The 17,643-nt window shown below is 40.6% G+C and overlaps 1 protein-coding gene across 1 annotated transcript in view; it reads left to right on the top strand.

The window, feature by feature from the left end:
• The first annotated feature begins 740 nt into the window (after positions 1-740).
• The window catches only part of EPB41L1 (erythrocyte membrane protein band 4.1 like 1), a 156,007-nt gene continuing 139,104 nt past the window's right edge, over positions 741-17,643 (top strand). Inside the window, exon 1 of the mRNA XM_017663557.3 lies at positions 741-869. The gene's annotated coding sequence lies outside the window, so the exon portion shown is untranslated. The remainder of the gene's footprint in view (positions 870-17,643) is intronic.

The raw sequence follows: 17,643 nt of genomic DNA, 5'->3' as shown, positions 1-17,643 counted from the left end.
ACCGTGTAATCTGTCGGCCTGATCACAGTTGACTGACTGCCCATACCTGGCTGATGGGTCAGGGTCTGACAGCACATGTCTGACTGGGGTGATCTGACTGCACCTGACTGACCAGACTCCAGCTGTGCTTGACAGGCTGTATATGACTGACTGAGGCTTTTTATATCTGACTGATCAGTTTACTGATTGATACCTCTGTGCCAACAGCTCCATCTGTGCTGAATGGGTCAAGATGGGCTAAGAACACTGAGACTGACCAGCTGATTCTGACTCCACCTGGGCCTGAGCATTTGCCTGAGTTCCCCGACTGGATGGCTGACTGAACCTGGCTGGCTTCTGGAGAGTTGCTGACTGGACATCTGCTGGTGTATCAGCCCACCCGATGTGTGGACTGACCACATCTGCCAGAATGCATGGCTGAGTATGTGTGGCTGGCTGATTCTGACTGATCATCTGGGTCTAACTGTATCTCAGGGACTGGGACTGCTTAACTGTTAGTCACCCACAGCCTCTGTCTGACTCAGCTTGACCTACAGCGTATGCATTAGACTACACCTGCCTGACTGCTATGATGACTGACTTCCTCTGCATACAATAAATGTTAGATGAATCAGAGGCCTACCTGAAGTGCAGCTGACCAGCTGAATCTGACTGAGTTGGCCCCTGAAATTCTCTCCCTGACTAGTGGACTCCTTGATTCCAGCTGCCCAAGAAATACTTTCTTATCGAGGGGCCTGGGGCCTGGACATTTTCAGTTACAGGTCTGGTCTTCAGGGGTATGTATCCAAAGCAAGAGTGCCAACAGGAAAAGGAGCCAAAGACAGAGGCCTGTGGGCGAGGCAGGCAACAGGAGCAGGACTCAAAGCCAGGTAGGGAGCAGCTGGAACTAGATATGGGGATCCTCAAGGCCCCTGCGCTCAGGGATCTTCTATAACAGGGCCAGCATCTCAAGGATTTGAGCTGGTGTGTGGGTGTCTCAGGTCCACAATGACCCTGAAAACTTTGTGGGGAATCTCTGTCACTGCTTTTCTTCTCTGCATAAATGGCATCCCAGAGACCTCAGATCTCCTCCAAAACTTTTTTTTGTATCTATCTATCTACCTATCTATCTATCTATCTATCTATCTATCTATCTATCTATCTATCTATATATATATATTTGGTATCATTAATCTGCAATTACATGAGAGACATTATGGTTACTAGATACCGGCCGTCCTCAAATCCCCACCACATACCCCATTACAGTCACTGTCCATCAGCGTAGTAAGATGCTATAGAGTCACTACTTGTCTTCTCTGTGTTGTAGTACAGCCCTCCCCGTTCTCCCTACATTATGTCCGCTAATAGTAATGCCCCCCCTTTTTTTCCCCCTTAACACTCCCACCCCACCCTTCCTCCCAGTCCCTTTCCCTTTGGTAACTGTTAGTCCATTCTTGGGTTCTGTGAGTCTGCTGCTGTTTTGTTCCTTCAGTTTTTTCTTTGTTCTTATAATCCACATATGAGTGAAATCATTTGGTACTTGTCTTTCTCTGCCTGGCTTATTTCACTGAGCATAATACCCTCTAGCTCCATCCATGTTGTTGCAAATAGTAGGATTTGTTTTCTTCTTATGGCTGAATAATATTCCATTGTGTATATTTACCACATCTTTTTTATCCACTCATCTACTGATGGACACTTAGGTTGCTTCTGTTTCTTGGCTATTGTAAATAGTGCTGCGATAAACATAGGGGTGCATATGTCTGTTTCAAACTGGAGTGCTGCATTCTTAGGGTAAATTCCTAGAAGTGGAATTCTGGGTCAAGTGGTATTTCTATTTTGAGCTTTTTGAGGAACCTCCATACTGCTTTCCACAATGGCTGAACTAATTTACATTCCCACCAGCAGAGTAGGAGGGTTCCCCTTTCTCCACATCCTCGCCAGCATTTGTTGTTGTTTGTCATTTGGATGGTGGCCATCCTTACTGGCGTGACCTGATATCTCACTGTGGTTTTAATTTGCATTTCTCTGATGATGAGGGATGTGGAGCATCTTTTCATGTGTCTGTTAGGCATCTGAATTTCTCCTTTGGAGAAGTGTCTGTTCAGATCCTCTGACCATATTTTAATTGGATTATTTGCTTTTCGTTTGTTGAGGTGCATGAGCTCTTTATATATTTTAGCTGTGAATCCTTTATGGGATCTCTCATTTATGAATATATTCTCCCATACTGTAGGATGCCTTTTTGTTCTATTGATGGTGTCCTTTGCTTTTCAGCTTGACATAGCCCCACTTGTTCATCTTTGCTTTTGTTTCCCTTGCCTGGGGAGATATGTTCATGAAGAATTTGCTCATGTTTAATGTCCAAGAGATTTTTGCCTATGTTTTTTTCTAAGAGTTTTATGGTTTCATGACTTACATTCAGGTCTTTGATCCATTCCTAATTTCCTTTTGTGTATGGGGTTAGACAATGATCCAGTTTCATTCTCTTACATGTAGCTCTCCAGTTTTTCCAACACCAGCTGTTGAAGAGGCTGTCATTTCCCCATTGTATATCCATGGCTCCTTTATCGTATATTAATTGACTGTATATGTTTGGGTTAATATCTGGACTCTCTATTCTGTTCCACTGGTCTGTGGCTCTGTTCTTGTGCCAGTACCAAATTGTCCTGATTACTGTGGCTTTGTAGTAGAGCTTGAAGTTGGAAAGTGAGACCCCCCCTTGCTTTATTCTTCCTTCTCAGGATTGCTTTGGCTTTTTGGGGTCTTTGGTGGTTCCATATGAATTTTAGAACTATTTGGTCCATGTTGATGAAGAATGCTGTTGGTATTTTGATAGGGATTGCATTGAATCTGTAGCTTGCTTTAGGCATGATGGCCATTTTGAGAATATTAATTCTTCTTAGCCATGAGCATGGGATGAATTTCCATTTATTAGTGTCCTCTTTATTTTCTCTTAAGAGTGTCTTGTAGTTTTCAGCATATAGGTCTTTGACTTCCTTGGTTGCATTTATTCCTAGATATTTTATTCTTTTTGATGCAATTGTGAATGGAATTGTTTTCCTGATTTCTCTTTCTGCTAGCCCATCATTAGCATATAGGAAAGCAACAGATTACTGTGTATTAATTTTATATCCTGCAACTTTGCTGAATTCAGATATTAGTTCTAGTAGTTTTGGAGTGGAGTCTTTAGGGTTTTTTTTATGTACAATATCATGTCATCTGCAAATAGTGACAGTTTTACTTCTTCTTTACCAATCTGGAGGCCTTGTATTTCTTTGTTTTGTCTGATTGCTGTGCCTAGGACTTCCAGTACTATGTTGAATAATAGTGGGGAGAGTGGGTATCCCTGTCTTGTTCCCGATCTTAGGTGAAAAGCTTTCAGCTTCTCGCTATTAAGTATGATGTTGGCTGTGGGTATGTCATATATGTGGCCTTTATTATGTTGAGGTACTTTCCCTCTATACCCATTTTGTTAAGAGTTTTTATCAAGAATGGATGTTGAATTTTGTCAAATGCTTTTCCAGCATCTATGGAGATGACCATGTGGTTTTTGACCTTCTTTTTGTTGATGTTGTGGATGATGTTGATGGATTTTCAAATGTTATACCATCCTTGCATCCCTGGGATAAATCCCACTTGATCATGGTGTATGATCCTTTTGATGTATTTTTTAATTCAGTTTGCTAATATTTTGTTGAGTATTTTTGCATCTATGTTCATCAGGGATATTAGTCTGTAATTTTCTTTTTTGGTGGGGTCTTTGTCTGCCTGGTTTTGGTATTAGAGTGATGCTGGCTTCATAGAATGAGTTTGGGAATATTCCCTCCTCTTCTGTTTATTCAGAAACTTCAAGGAGAATGGATATTATATCTTCTCTATATGTCTGATAAATTTCAGCTGTGAATCCATCTGGCCTGGAGGTTTTGTTCTTGGGTAGTATTTTGATTACTGATTTAATTTTGTTGCTGGTAGTTGGTCTGTTTATATTTTCTGTTTCTTCCATGGTCAGTCTTGGAACGTTATTTTTTTCTAGGAACTTGTCCATTTCTTCTAGGTTTAACAGCTTGTTAGCATATAGATTTTCATAGTATTCTCTAATAGTTATTTGTATTTCTGTGGGGTCTATTGTGATTTTTCCTTTCTCATTTCTGATTCTGTTTATGTGTGTAGATTCTCTTTTTCTCTTAATAAGTTTGGCTAGGATTTTATCTATTTTGTTTATTTTCTCAAAGAACCAGCTCTTTGTTTCATTGATTTTTTTTATTGTTTTATTCTTCTCAATTTTATTTATTTCTTTTCTCATCTTTATTATGACCCTCCTTCTGCTGACTTTGGGCCTCATTTGTTTTTCTTTTAACAATTTCGTTAATTGTGACTTTAGACTATTCATTTGGGATTGTTCTTCCTTCTTTAAATAGGCCTGGATTGCTATATACTTCCCTCTTTGAACTGCCTTGGCTGCGTCCCACAGAAGTTGGGGCATTGTGCTGTTTCTTTCATTTGTCTCCATATATTGCTTGATCTCTGTTTTAATTTGGTCATTGATCCATTATTTAGGAGCACATTGTTAAGCCTCCATGTGTTTGTGAGCCTTTTTGCTTTCTTTGTACAATTTATTTCTAGTTCTATACCTTTGTGATCTGAGAAGTTGGTTGGTAGAATTTCAATCTTTTTGAATTTACTGAGGCTCTTTTTGTGGCCTAGTATGTGGTCTATTCTGGAAAATGTTCCATGTACACTTGAGAAGAATGTGTATCCTGCTGCTTTTGGGTGGAGACTTCTATAGATGTCTGTTAGGTCCATCTGTTCTAGTGTGTTGTTCAGTGCCTCTGTGTCCTTACTTATTTTCTGACTGATGGATCTGTCCTTTGGAGTGAGTGGTGTGTTGAAGTTTTCTAAAATGAATGCATTTTCCTTTAAAGGAACAGAATCCTTTAATTCTGTTAGTATTTGTTTCATATATGTAGGTGCTCCTGTTTTGGGTGCATATATATTTATAATAGTTATATCCTCTTGTTCAACTGCCCCCTTTATCATGATATAGTGTCCTTCTTTATCTCTTGCTACTTTCTTTGTTTTGAAGTCTATTTTGTCTGATATAAGTACTACAACACCTCCTTTTTTTCCCCTATTGTTTGCATGAAATATCTTATTCCATCCCTTCACTTTTAGTCTGTGTCTATCTTTGGGTTTGAGGTGAGTCTCTTGTAAGCAGCATATAGATGGGTCTTGCTTTTTTATCCATTCTATTACTCTGTGTCTTTTGATTGGTGCATTCAGTCTGTTTACATTTAGGGTGATTATCAATAGATATGTACTTGTTGCCGTTGCAGGCTTTGTATTTGTAGTTACCAAAGGTTCAAGGATAACTTCTTTACTATCTAACCATCTAACTTAACTCTCTTATTAAGCTATTATAAACAGTCTGATAATTATTTTTTTCTCTCCCTTCTTATTCTTCCTCCTCCATTCTTTATATGTTAGGTGTTTTATTCTGTACTCTTTTGTGTTTCCTTTGATTGCTTTTGTGAATAGTTGATTTTATTTTTTGCCTTTAGTTAGTATTTGGTTGGTCTTCTTTCTTTGGTGTGATTTTATTTTCTGTGATGACATCTATTTAGTCTTAGGAGTGCTTCCATCTAGAGAAGTCCCTTTAAAATATCCTGTAGAGGTGGTTTGTGGGAGGCAAATTCCCTCAACTTTTGCTTGTCTGGAAATTGTTCAATCCCTCCATCAAATTTAAATGATAATTGTAGTGGTTACAGTATTCTTCATTCAAGGCCCTTCTGTTTCATTGCATTATATATATCATGTCATTCTCTTCTGGCCTATAACGTTTCTGTTGAGAAGTCTGATAATAGCCTGATGGGTTTTCCTTTGTAGGTGATCTTTTTTCTCTCCTTGGCTGCCTTTAATACTCTGTTCTTGTCTTTGATCTTTGCCATTTTAATTATTATATGTCTTGGTGTTGTCCTCTTGGGTCCCTTGTGTTGGGAGATCTGTGGGCCTCCATGGTCTGAGAAACTATTTCCTTCCTTAGCTTGGGGAAGTTTTCAGCAATTATGTCTTCAAAGACATTTTCTATCCCTTTTTCTCTTTCTTCTTCTTCTGGTAACCCTATAATGCGAATATTGTTCCATTTGGATTGGTCATACAGTTCTCTTAATATTCTTTCTTTCCTGGAGATCCTTTTATCTTTCTCTCCCTCAGCTTCCCTGTATTCCTATTCTCTGATTTCTATTCCATTAACAGTCTCTTGTACCTCGTCCAGTCTGCTCTTATGCCCTTCTATTGATGATTTCACTCATGTTATCTCCCTCTGGACTTCACCCCTTAGCTCTTGCATATTTCTCTGCAGGTCCATCCGCATAGTTATGACTTTTATTTTTAATTATTTTTCAGGAAGATTGGTTATATCTATCTCACCAGGTCCTCTCTCTGGGGTTGTCTGAGTGATTTTTGACTGGACCAGATTCTTCTGCCTTGTCATGGCAATAGGAGTGGTTGCTGGCAGTTGTCACATGTGTCAGCTGGGAGAACAAAGTCCCTTCCTGCTTCTTGGTTGCCTTGCCCTTCTCTGCTGCCTATGCCAGTTACCTTCTCTGCTTGCCTGGAGTGCTGCGGGGGTCACAGCCGCACCGGATGTGTTCTCCTGTGAGAACGGCACCCTTCATGCTTTCTAGTCCTTGCTCCGGTTTCCACTTCCTGTGCTGGTTACCCGAACTCCAGGAGCAGAGTCTGGGACAATCTCCTGAGCTGTTGTGGGTGCAGCCACCCTCGGGCCAGCCTAGAGCACTGCAGGGAGTCGCCACTTTGCCGGGTGTGTTCTCCTGCGAGAATGGTGCCTTTCGCACCTTCTGGACCTTGCTCCGACTTCCGCTGTCTGTCCCAGTTAGCTGCGCTCTGGGAGGAGACTGTGTGGTTGCTGTGAGTGGGGCCGCTTTCTGGCTGCTCCACAGTTGTGGCGGGTCAGCCGGTTTGCTTGTAGCACCGGTGGGGGGCAATGAATGGCAGGCTGCTTATCACCGTGAGGGCCTTTGGAGCTGCTTTACTCCCCAGTGGGTTAGGGGGCCCGAAGTTCCTCAAGATTTCCAGTCTGCTGGGCTGAGTGTTCTGGGACGATTTTGTTCAGCTGTTGAACACTTGTCCCTTTAAGACTTATAAAAAGCACCCGCTTTTCTTTTGTCCCAGGGGAGCCGGCTGTGGGGACCCGCTCACAGTCTCCATCTTGGACCCTACCCTTCTGTTTCCATAATATCCAGCACACCATGCAATGTGTGTCTGTGCTCCTGGTGGAGATTACTAGGGCTGCATATTTAGCAGTCCTGCACTTCCACTCCCTCCCCACTCCTTCCACCAGTGAGCTGGGGTGGGGAGAGTGCTCGGGCCCCCCCAGGCCATGGCTTGTATCTTACCCCCTTCGTGAAATGCTGAGTTCTCACAGATGTAGATGTAGCCTGGCTGTTGTACTGTATCCTCTGGTCTCTCTTTTAGGAATAGTTGTATTTGTTGTATTTTCAAAAATATATATGGTTTTGGAAGGAGATTTCCACCACCCTACTCATGCCACCATCTTGAGCCAGAAGTCCTCCTAAATTTAAATCTTTCTCATAGTGTGTGTGTGAATTGGCCCCATCAACCACATGGAATGGAAAGAGAGGCTCTGTGCCAGCGTAAGGGGGAAGGAAATACAGGGAATTAAGGAATTAGGTTAGAGGGATTTTTTTAAAAGCATATCAATTACATGGGTGTACTATGAATTATTACTATTAATAATAATAAATGAAGGTGTTGGACTGGCTTATCTCGATTGAGCTCTAGCATTCTGAGATGCTGTCTTCCATTAATAACAGAGGCCCTGGCTGCCTCATTGATTTTATTACAAGCTAGGGAAGGAATGACAGGAAATAAACAGCTCTGTTCCCGAGAACTCTGCCTTAATCACCTTAGGCTGCTGTAACAAAATACCCTAACTGGGGGACTTAACAGACGTTTATCTCTTAAAGGTCTAGAGTTTGGAAAGTCCAATATCAAGGTGCAGGCCAGCTCCATTACTGGTGAGGCCCTTTTCCTGGCCAATAGACAGCTGCCTTCTTGCCATGTCCTCCTATGATGGGGACAGAGTGCACTCTGGTCTCTTCCTATCACAGGGGTCCCTTCCTTATAAACTACTCTAAATTTAATTACCTCCCAAAGGCCCTACCTTCAAATACCATCACATTGGGGTTAGGCTTTCTACCTATGAATATGAGGAAGACACAAATATTTAGTCTATAGCAGATTGTCATAACATGAAGGAGGATCTCAGCCAGCATGGGCAGTGGGGCTTCCTTACAGCAGGGGCTACCAGGAGCTGGAAAAAGAGGCAACAACAGGTGCATGGGGCTCTTATACCTCATTTATTTATTCATTTATTCAACAAGTATTCACTGAGCACTATGTGCCAGACACTGTGCTGGGCTCTCACCCTCCCATCATGGAGCTTAGATTAATGGGCTCCAGAAGGCCTTTCCTGTGCCCCTCTGGTCCTGTCAATGCCAGGTGCTAAGTAACAGCTGCTTTCTTTGTGGACAACCTGCACATCTGCGGGTGGGAGAGCTAGTATGGTACATGGTTCTCAAAGAGTGATCACCTGGGAACTCATTAGACATGCAAGTTCTTGGGCCCACCATAGGTGAATTGAATCAGAACTGTTATGGTAAGGCACAGTAATCTATGTTTTAGCAAACCCTCCAGATGATGTTGATATGTGCTAAAGTTTGAGAACCACTAGTGGAATGATTGAGTGTGTTGGCTGTGGTGTTGGACTGTCCATGTTGGAATTGCTACTACATAAGAGCTGTGTGACTTTGAGCAAGTCAATGAATCTTTCTGTGCCTAGATTTTTCATTTGCATAATCAATATAATTATGACCATTTAAAACTATAGTTCTGATATTTATAGAGTTTAGCACATTTATTTCATTTCTAGGAATGTATCATGTAGACCTTTTCCAGAATATGCTGAATGATGTGTGTTCAGGATATTCATTGATACTCATCAGGATATCTAGTTATAGTAGGAAAGAAAAACCTAAATATTTATCTATAGTGGACTGGCTTAATAAAATATGTCCTACCATTCAAAGAATGAGGAAAGTTCATATATATATGAAAAGATACCCAGAATTTCTGAGTTTAAAAAACAAGGTACAGAACAGTGTATCTAGTATGCTCCCATTTGTGTAAAGAAAAGGATCTTTATAAAATCTATATATATGTATAGGTTATCTTTGAAAAGAAAGGAAACTGGTAACAGAGAAGAAATAGATGGCTGGAAACAGGGGAAGGAGGGAAATTTATTTTTATGATACATATATCTTTTTATGACTTCATACTTGCAGCATGTATATGCATTTCCTATTCACAAAAATGAAGTTTTTAAAAAAGGGGGGGAGTGATTAGCATAGTGCCTGGCAGTGGTGATAGCCATTCCACAGTTCTAAGCAGATGATTCATTGCAGAAATGCAGACACACCTGGGATATGGCTACAGACTCTCTTCTCCTCCTGGTCATGTTGCTCCATCAGAGAATTCTTGCACTTCAGAAAAGAAAAGGGACTTCAAGATTCTCTGGTGTAACACCTCTGTTTTAAAGATGAAGGAACCAAGCCCCAGAGAGAGGCCATAACCAGCCCAAAGTTATCCAGAGAATTAGGGCTCAATCTAAGGACTCTTTCATAACATCATAAGAGTAAGGTTTCTATAAAACTCTCCTTTTACCCGATCCCTGCTGTGCTCAGAAAATGTAATGACTCTGCCACCAGCCTGTTAATACTGATCATGGTTTATCTCCCAAACTTTCCAGCCTTATTTTCTACCTCCTAAATGAATTCTGTACCCTAGCCTGATAGATCTCTTCCTTGACCCCCAATACTCCTACTTTCCAGATGCCACAACTTTTCAGTGCTGTGCTCTTTGCCTGAAATGCCTTTTTCCTTCCTGTCCATTTGTGAAGATTCTACCTACATATGGAGGCAGAATTCTACCTAAATCATTCTTCCTCTAGGTAATCTTCCCTGATTACTCAAGCTCACAGAGCTTTCTACTTCCTCTGAACTAATTAAAAAATGTCTTGCAAAATGTCTGCTTCTTAAAGGGGAATAGGATGGTTCTCTGCTCCTTAAGCAATGGAAAGTGGACTAGGATAGAGCTGATTCCTTATCCCCACTTTCCATTTCTGGAGAAAATTGGGCAAATGACCTTGCCCTTTCTAGTTTTCTTGGGGAAGCCCTAGGTAAGAGTGCCACTGAGCCTGCCTAGATTCCGGAGCCTGTTTGCTGGACCTATTCCTACCCTGATGTTTACTTGGCTTGGAGGCCCAGCCTGATGAAACCCAGCCCTGTTGCCCAGCACCTTGGGGGGCCTCCCTCCAAGGTCCCTCTGAGCTCAGACAGTGGCCCTTTGTAGAGCAGAGGAGCAGGATTGAAAGTGGAGACGCTGGAAACCCTTCCCTCTCCCTCTCCTCCTGCCTGCAGCTGTGGACCATCATGTGCCCAGGTGGTCTCTGTTTTAAGTTCCTGGCTGGTGGCTGGTGGAGTGAGGCTGGGAGGGTGAGGTGAGGATCCTGCCAGGTTAGCCTGCTGAAACAGAGGGTCCCTCAACTCAATGCAGGCTGCTTGTAATGGAGCTTTCCAAAGGGGAGCCTGGCTCCCCTGAAGCCCGGATTGATGCTTTCACTATCCATCCACCAAATATGCCCCTAGGATTCAGGCTGGACTTCTGATGTTTAGTCCCTTCTGCCCCCTATTTCACTGGACTCTATTCACTTGCCTGCAGGGGGAAGAGGGGAAGGAAGACTGGAAATTCTTTGGTGTAATCCCAAGCCTAGAGGGGTAGAAATCAGGGAGAGGGACTAGTGGCTGAGGGAAGGAATGTATTGTGGGAAAGGCGAAAGGGCACTCACTGGTCTGGGGGGCAGGGCCCTAGGACTCCAGTTCCTGCTGAACTGTCAACTTGCTGGGTGACATTAGCTAGTCGCTTCCCTTTTCTGTGCCTGTTTCCGTAGCCATGCCTCATTCTTCCAGCTGCAAAATTATGGAGACAGAGTAGATGACTGTCAAGGATTTTTGCAGTTCTGAAATTGATAATTCTGTGATCACAGGGAGGAAAAGGAAGAGCTGAAGATGGGTTGGAGTTAGATAACTGACACGCTGCTCTCCGTTGATTCACCAGTAGTCATTAGGCAGCCTCTTGTCTGCCTCCAGGATTGCCCCTCTGCCCTCCATTTCTCCCCTGTTCTTCCCACCCCACTTTGAGGGCTTCTTGTGATGAGATATAGAAGCTGTTTGATTTAGATTTGTCTTATCCTGTCTTTTGCCCCTGGGGAGGGGACTGTACACAGAGAAGGGAGAGGGTCAGGAAATTAAGAGAGAGGAAAATTAAGAGGTATGGGATGGTGGGATGGAGGGAAGTGTCAAAGAGAGCACAGGGAGAGCTAAGAGGAAGGAAAGGGAATGGAGAGATGGTGAAAGAGGGAAAGTAGTAGGGGGAGGAGCTAAAAGTGAGAGACAATGAGGTGAGAAGGGGTAAGAGGAAGGTATGAATGGAAGAGAAAAATAGGAAGAGTGACTGCGGAAGGAGACCACAGCCTGGGCAAACCCACACAGGTGGGGACATCTCAGGGTATTCCGGGACAGCAAACAGTTCAGGTTGGTTGGAGCTAAGAGTGTATGCAGGCAATTAGAAATTAGAACTGGATTGTAGGTCTTGAATAATAGGATAATGCCTTTGAACTTTACTATTTTCTGAGGCTCAAATCCCCTGTAATAAATTGGGTGAAGCCCAGAGGAGTATTTTCATTCATCCATTCTTTCAATAAGAAACTATATCTTATCCAACTCTCTATTCCTAGAGCATAACAATGTCTGCACGTAAGTAGTCAGGAAATGCCTGTTAAAACTGAGCATTTGATGCTGGGCATAGAAGCCACAGGGCATAAATCTGCAAAGAAGTAAAAAGCTAACCTTTTCAAACAATATGGCTTCTCTCTCACTTACCAACTTTACATTTCCCTGTATGGCCCCGGAAGATGACTGGTTAGCCAGAGACGGGTAAGATTCCTCAAGGGAGGAACAACCTAAGACAGGCACAGTCGCAGGGGGGCCATCAGGTGAGAAATTGGGGATCAACAGAGGTGAGGCTCAGAACCTCATCCCCCCTGCTTTGAGAGAAATCTTCTGCATCCGTGGATGGTTTATTGCCCTTGTCTAGCCTGGATTAACACATAGTCTACAGGCACACACCTGATCATCTACAATTGCTCTCCTACAACACTAAACTATGTTTTCTACCTTTATCTTGCATCTACCTACCACTTCAGCATTTTATTAAAAATAAAAATAATAATAATAATAAAGGGAGAAATGTGGGATCAACATATAAATCAAGTATAAAAATCAAATGAATATTCATATTTGACCTGATTGTTTATAGTTCATAATGCATGATCAAAACCGAAAGTTTCTGTGATGACTGCCCTTGTACTGTTCACCATGTAAGAATTTATTCACTATGTAAGAATTCGTTCACCATGTAAGAACTTGTTCATTATGCTTCAGAAGATTGGAGACTGACGAGAGTTAGGCTTGAGATGGATTAATGATTGTACATTGAGCATTGACCCCCCTATACTGAATTTTATTGTTGTTAAGAACCATTTGATCAATAAATATGAGAGATGCCCTCTCAAAAAAAAAAAAAAAAAAAACTAAGGGCAGCATTCTCTCATTCATTTATCCAAAAAAAAAAAAAAAAGTTGATTAAGGAGAAACTGTGTAGTTTCCTGTATCTTTGACTTTTCTTACTGGAAAGAAATTATTTAAAAATGCTTAAATTAACAGAAGTCTTTTGGGAGGCCAGATAATTTATTTCCACAGTATTCCTTTAATTAAAAACTGATTCTTTGTTAAGGGGAGACTAACACTTCTGATTTCTGATCAATGTTTTATGTTTCCATTGTGAGTGACTTTTTTCCTAACTTGTTGTTTGAAAAATTTTATCATTAGAGTTGAAATTAGTGACTTAACCCCAGAATATGTCTGGATATTGATGGTTCTTTATCAGTCTTTCCCAGTACCTGTGATGCTCCCTTTTAATCTGAGATTCATTCTTCTTTCGTGCAAGAAAATTTTTCTGTATTATGTATCTGTAGCTCCTGTTCCATTTGCTTTGCCTGTTACTTCTGAGACTCCAATTACTATTCAGATATTGAACTTGTTTATGTCTAGCCTCCATACCTGTATTTTCTTCTCTGGATACTTGAATGTCTTTATAGTGGTCTTCTTTTTTAACGCTTTGCCCCCCCCCCCATGTTTTTGATCCATTTGTCACTTGCTGCTTCTAATTCAGATTTTAGATCTACAGTTGTGTTTTAAATTTTAGTTTGATTCCTCGGCTTCATTTTCCATTTATTTGATATTTTATTATTATATTTGGTCTCATGATTTACTGAATTACTATTCTTAAATTTGTTAAGAGTGGAGCATTCACTGGCAATCAGTTTCTGGATTGTGTGTGTGTATTGAGGGAGAGGTTTTGTTTTAATTTTTATCATATTCTTCAAATGTCTTTTGCATAATTTGTTCCTTTTTTCATTAAATAAAAACAAAACCAAAATATAAAAACAAACAAACAAAAAAAAAAAACTGAGCACTTGAAAAAAGTGGTGCATGTGGATAAAGTAGAAGCTGAGACAGTCCCACAGAGAATGTAAGAATAATCATAGATCTAGGAAGTGCTAGGTGGCCTAAGAGAGGTCCAGATAAGAGTTATGGGAGATCAAAGGAAAGCAAGGCAGCCCTACCTGCTGCCTAGAGCAGGAAAGTCCCAGAGAAGATTGTAATGGGGTCAGCTCAGGTCACATATCCAACTTTAAATTAATCCATGTGGCCAGAAAGACAGATTCCCTTGGAAGATAACAGTGCTCTGTGTATGAGTGAAGAGCAAAGAATTCTTGAAAGAAAAGGGTGGCATTTTTACCAGAAGAAGGAATTTTAGAACTGAGCATGGCGGCCACAGCCTGCCATAGTGGGAAAAGGTGAGGCACCACAGGGCATGAGCAGAGTCGGGATCTGTGCAAGATTGGAGTTGGTGCAAACAATACAGAGAAAAAAGCATGTGTTGCAGTACTTGTATCAGACAAAATAGACTTCAAAACAAAGAAAGTAGCAAGAGATAAAGAAGGACATTACATAATGATAATGTGTCAGTAAAATAAGAGGATATAACCACTATAAACATCTATGCACCCAACACAGGATCACTGACATATGTGAAACAAATACTAACAGAATTAAAGGATTCTGTTCCTTTAAAGGAAAATGTATTCATTTTAGGAGACTTCAACACACCACTCACTCCAAAGGACAGATCCATCAGACAGAAAATAAGTAAGGACACAGAGGCACTGAACAACACACTAGAACAGATGGACCTAACAGACATCTATAGAAGTCTACACCCAAAAGCAGCAGGATACACGTTCTTCTAAAGTGCACATGGAACATTTTCCAGAATAGACCACATACTAGGCCACAAAAAGAGCCTCAGTAAATTCAAAAAGATTGAAATTCTACCAACCAACTTCTCAGGCCACAAAGGTATAAAACTAGAAATAAATTGTACAAAGAAAGCAAAAAGGCTCACAAGCACATGGAGGCTTAACAACGTGCTCCTAAATAATCAATGGATCAATGACCAAATTAAAACAGAGATCAAGCAATGTATGGAGACAAATGAAAACAACAGCACAATGCCCCAGCTTCTGTGGGAAGCAGAGAAGGCAGTTCTAAGAGGAAGTATATAAGCAATCCAGGCCTATTTAAAGAAAGACGAACAATCCCAAATGAATAGTCTAAAGTCACAAATATTGAAACTGGAAAAAGAAGAACAAACAAGGCCCAAAGTCAGCAGAAAGAGGGACATAATAAAGATGAGAGAAGAAATAAATAAAATTGAGAAGCATAAAACAAAAGAAAAAAATTATTGAAACCAAGAGCTGATTCTTTGAGAAAATAAGCAAAATAAATAAATTCCTAGCCAGACTTATTAAGAGAAAAAGAGAATCTAAACACATAAACAGAATCAGAAATGAGAAAGGAAAAATCACTAGAGACACCACAGAAATATAAGAAATTATTAGAGAATACTATGAAAATCTATATGCTAACAAATTGGATAACCTAGAAGAAATGGAGAACTTTCTAGAAATATATACTCTTCCAAGACTGACCATGGAAGAAACAGAAAATCTAAACAGACCAATTACCAGCAATGAAATTGAATTGGTAATCAAAAAACTACCCAAGAACAAAACCCCTGGACTCTGCTGAATTTTATCAGACATTTAGAGAAGACATAATACCCATTCTCCTTGAAGTTTTCGAAAAAATAGAAGAGGAGGGAATACTCCCAAACTCATTCTATGAAGCCAGCATCACTCTAATACCAGAACCAGGCAAAGACCCCACCAAAAAAGAAAATTACAGACAATATCCCTGGTGAACATAGATGCAAAAATACTCAACAAAATATTAGCAAACCAAATTCAAAAATACATCAAGAGGATCATACACCATGATCAAGTGGGATTCATCCCAGGGATGCAAGGATGGTACAACATTCAAAAATCTGTCAACACCATCCATCACATCAACAAAAAGGACAAAAACCACATCACACGATCATCTCCATAGATGCTGAAAAGGCATTTGACATAATTCAACATCTGCTCATGGTAAAAACTCTTAACAAAATGGGTATAGAGGGCAAGTACATCAACATAATAAAGGCCATATATGACAAATCCACACAAACATTATACTTAACAGTCAGAAGCTGAAAGCTTTTCCGCTAAGATCAGGAACAAGACAAGGATGCCCGCTCTCCCTGCTTTTATATATAGTAGTGGAGGTCCTAGCCATGGCAATCAGACAACACAAAGAAAGAAAAGGCCTCCAGATTGGTAAAGAAGTCAAACTGTTACTATTTGCAGCTGACATGATATTGTATATAACAAACTCTAAAGAATCCACTCCAAAACTACTAGAACTAATATCTGAATTCAGCAAAGTTGCAGGATACAAAATTAATACACAGAAATCTGTTGCTTTCCTGTACACTAATGATGAACTAGCAGAAAGAGAAATCAGAAAAATAATTCCATTCACAATTCATCAAAAAGATTAAAATACCTAGAAATAAACCTAACCAAGGAAGTCAAATACCTATACCCTGAAAACTACAAGACACTTTTAAGAGAAAGAGGACACTAACAAATGGAAACTCATCCCATGCTCCTGGCTAGGAAGAATTAATATTATCAAAAGGGCCATCCTGCCTAAAGCAAGCTACAGATTCAATGCAATCCCTATCAAATAGCCAACAACGTTCTTCAATGAATTGGAACAAATAGTTCTAAAATTCATATGGTACCACCAAAGACCCCAAATAGCCAAAGCAATCCTGAGAAGGGAGAACAAAGCAGGGGGGATTATTCTCCCCAACTTCAAGCTCTATTACAAAGCCACAGCAGTCAAGACAATTTGGTACTGGCACAAGAACAGACCCATAGACTAGTGGAACAGAATAGTCAGTCCAGATATTAACCCAAGCACATATGGTCAATTAATATATGATAAAAGAGCCATGGATACACAATGGGGAAATGACAGCCTCTTCAAAAGCTGGTTTTGGCAAAACTGGACAACTACATGTAAGAGAATGAAACTGGATTATTGTCTAACCCCATACACAAAAGTAAACTCAAAATGGATCAAAGGCCTGAATGTGAGTCATGAAAACATAAAACTCTTAGAAGAAAACATAGGCAAAAATCTCTTGGACATGAACATGAACAACTTCTTCATGAACATATCTCCCTGGGCAAGGGAAACAAAAGCAAAAATGAACAAGTGGGACTATATCAAACTAAAAACCTTCTGTACAGCAAAGGACACCATCAGTAGAACAAAAAGACATCCTACAGTATGGGAGAATATATTCATAAATGAAATATCTGATAAAGGGTTGACATCCAAAATTATAAAAGCTCACACACCTCAACAAACAAAAAGCAAATAATCCAATTAAAAAATGGGCAGAGGAGCTGGACAGACACTTCTCCAAAGAAGAAATTCAGATGGACAACAGGCACATGAAAAGATGCTCCACATCGCTACTCATCAGAGAAATGCAAATTAAACCCACAATGAGATATCAGGTCACGCCAGTAAGGATGGCCACCATCCAAAATGCTGGCAAGGATGTGGAGAAACGGGAACCCTCCTACAATGCTGTTGGGGATGTAAATTAGTTCAGCCATTGTGGAAAGCAGTATGGAGGTTCCTCAAAAAGCTCACAATAGAAATATCATTTGACCCAGGAACTCCACTTCTAGGAGTTTACCCTAAGAATACAGCAGCCCAGTTTGAAAAAGACAGATGCACCCCTATGTTTATTGCAGGACTATTTACAATAGCCAAGATGTGGAAGCAACCTAACTGTCCATCAGTGGATGGATAGATAAAGAAGATGTGGTACATATACACAATGGAATATTATTTAGCCATAAGAAGAAAACAAATTCTACCATTTGCAACAACGTGGATGGAGCTAGAG

Source organism: Manis javanica, chromosome 5, assembly GCF_040802235.1.
Source record: "Manis javanica isolate MJ-LG chromosome 5, MJ_LKY, whole genome shotgun sequence".
In the NCBI taxonomy this organism is placed as follows: domain Eukaryota; kingdom Metazoa; phylum Chordata; class Mammalia; order Pholidota; family Manidae; genus Manis; species Manis javanica.
This window is presented reverse-complemented; position numbering and strand designations above follow the sequence as displayed.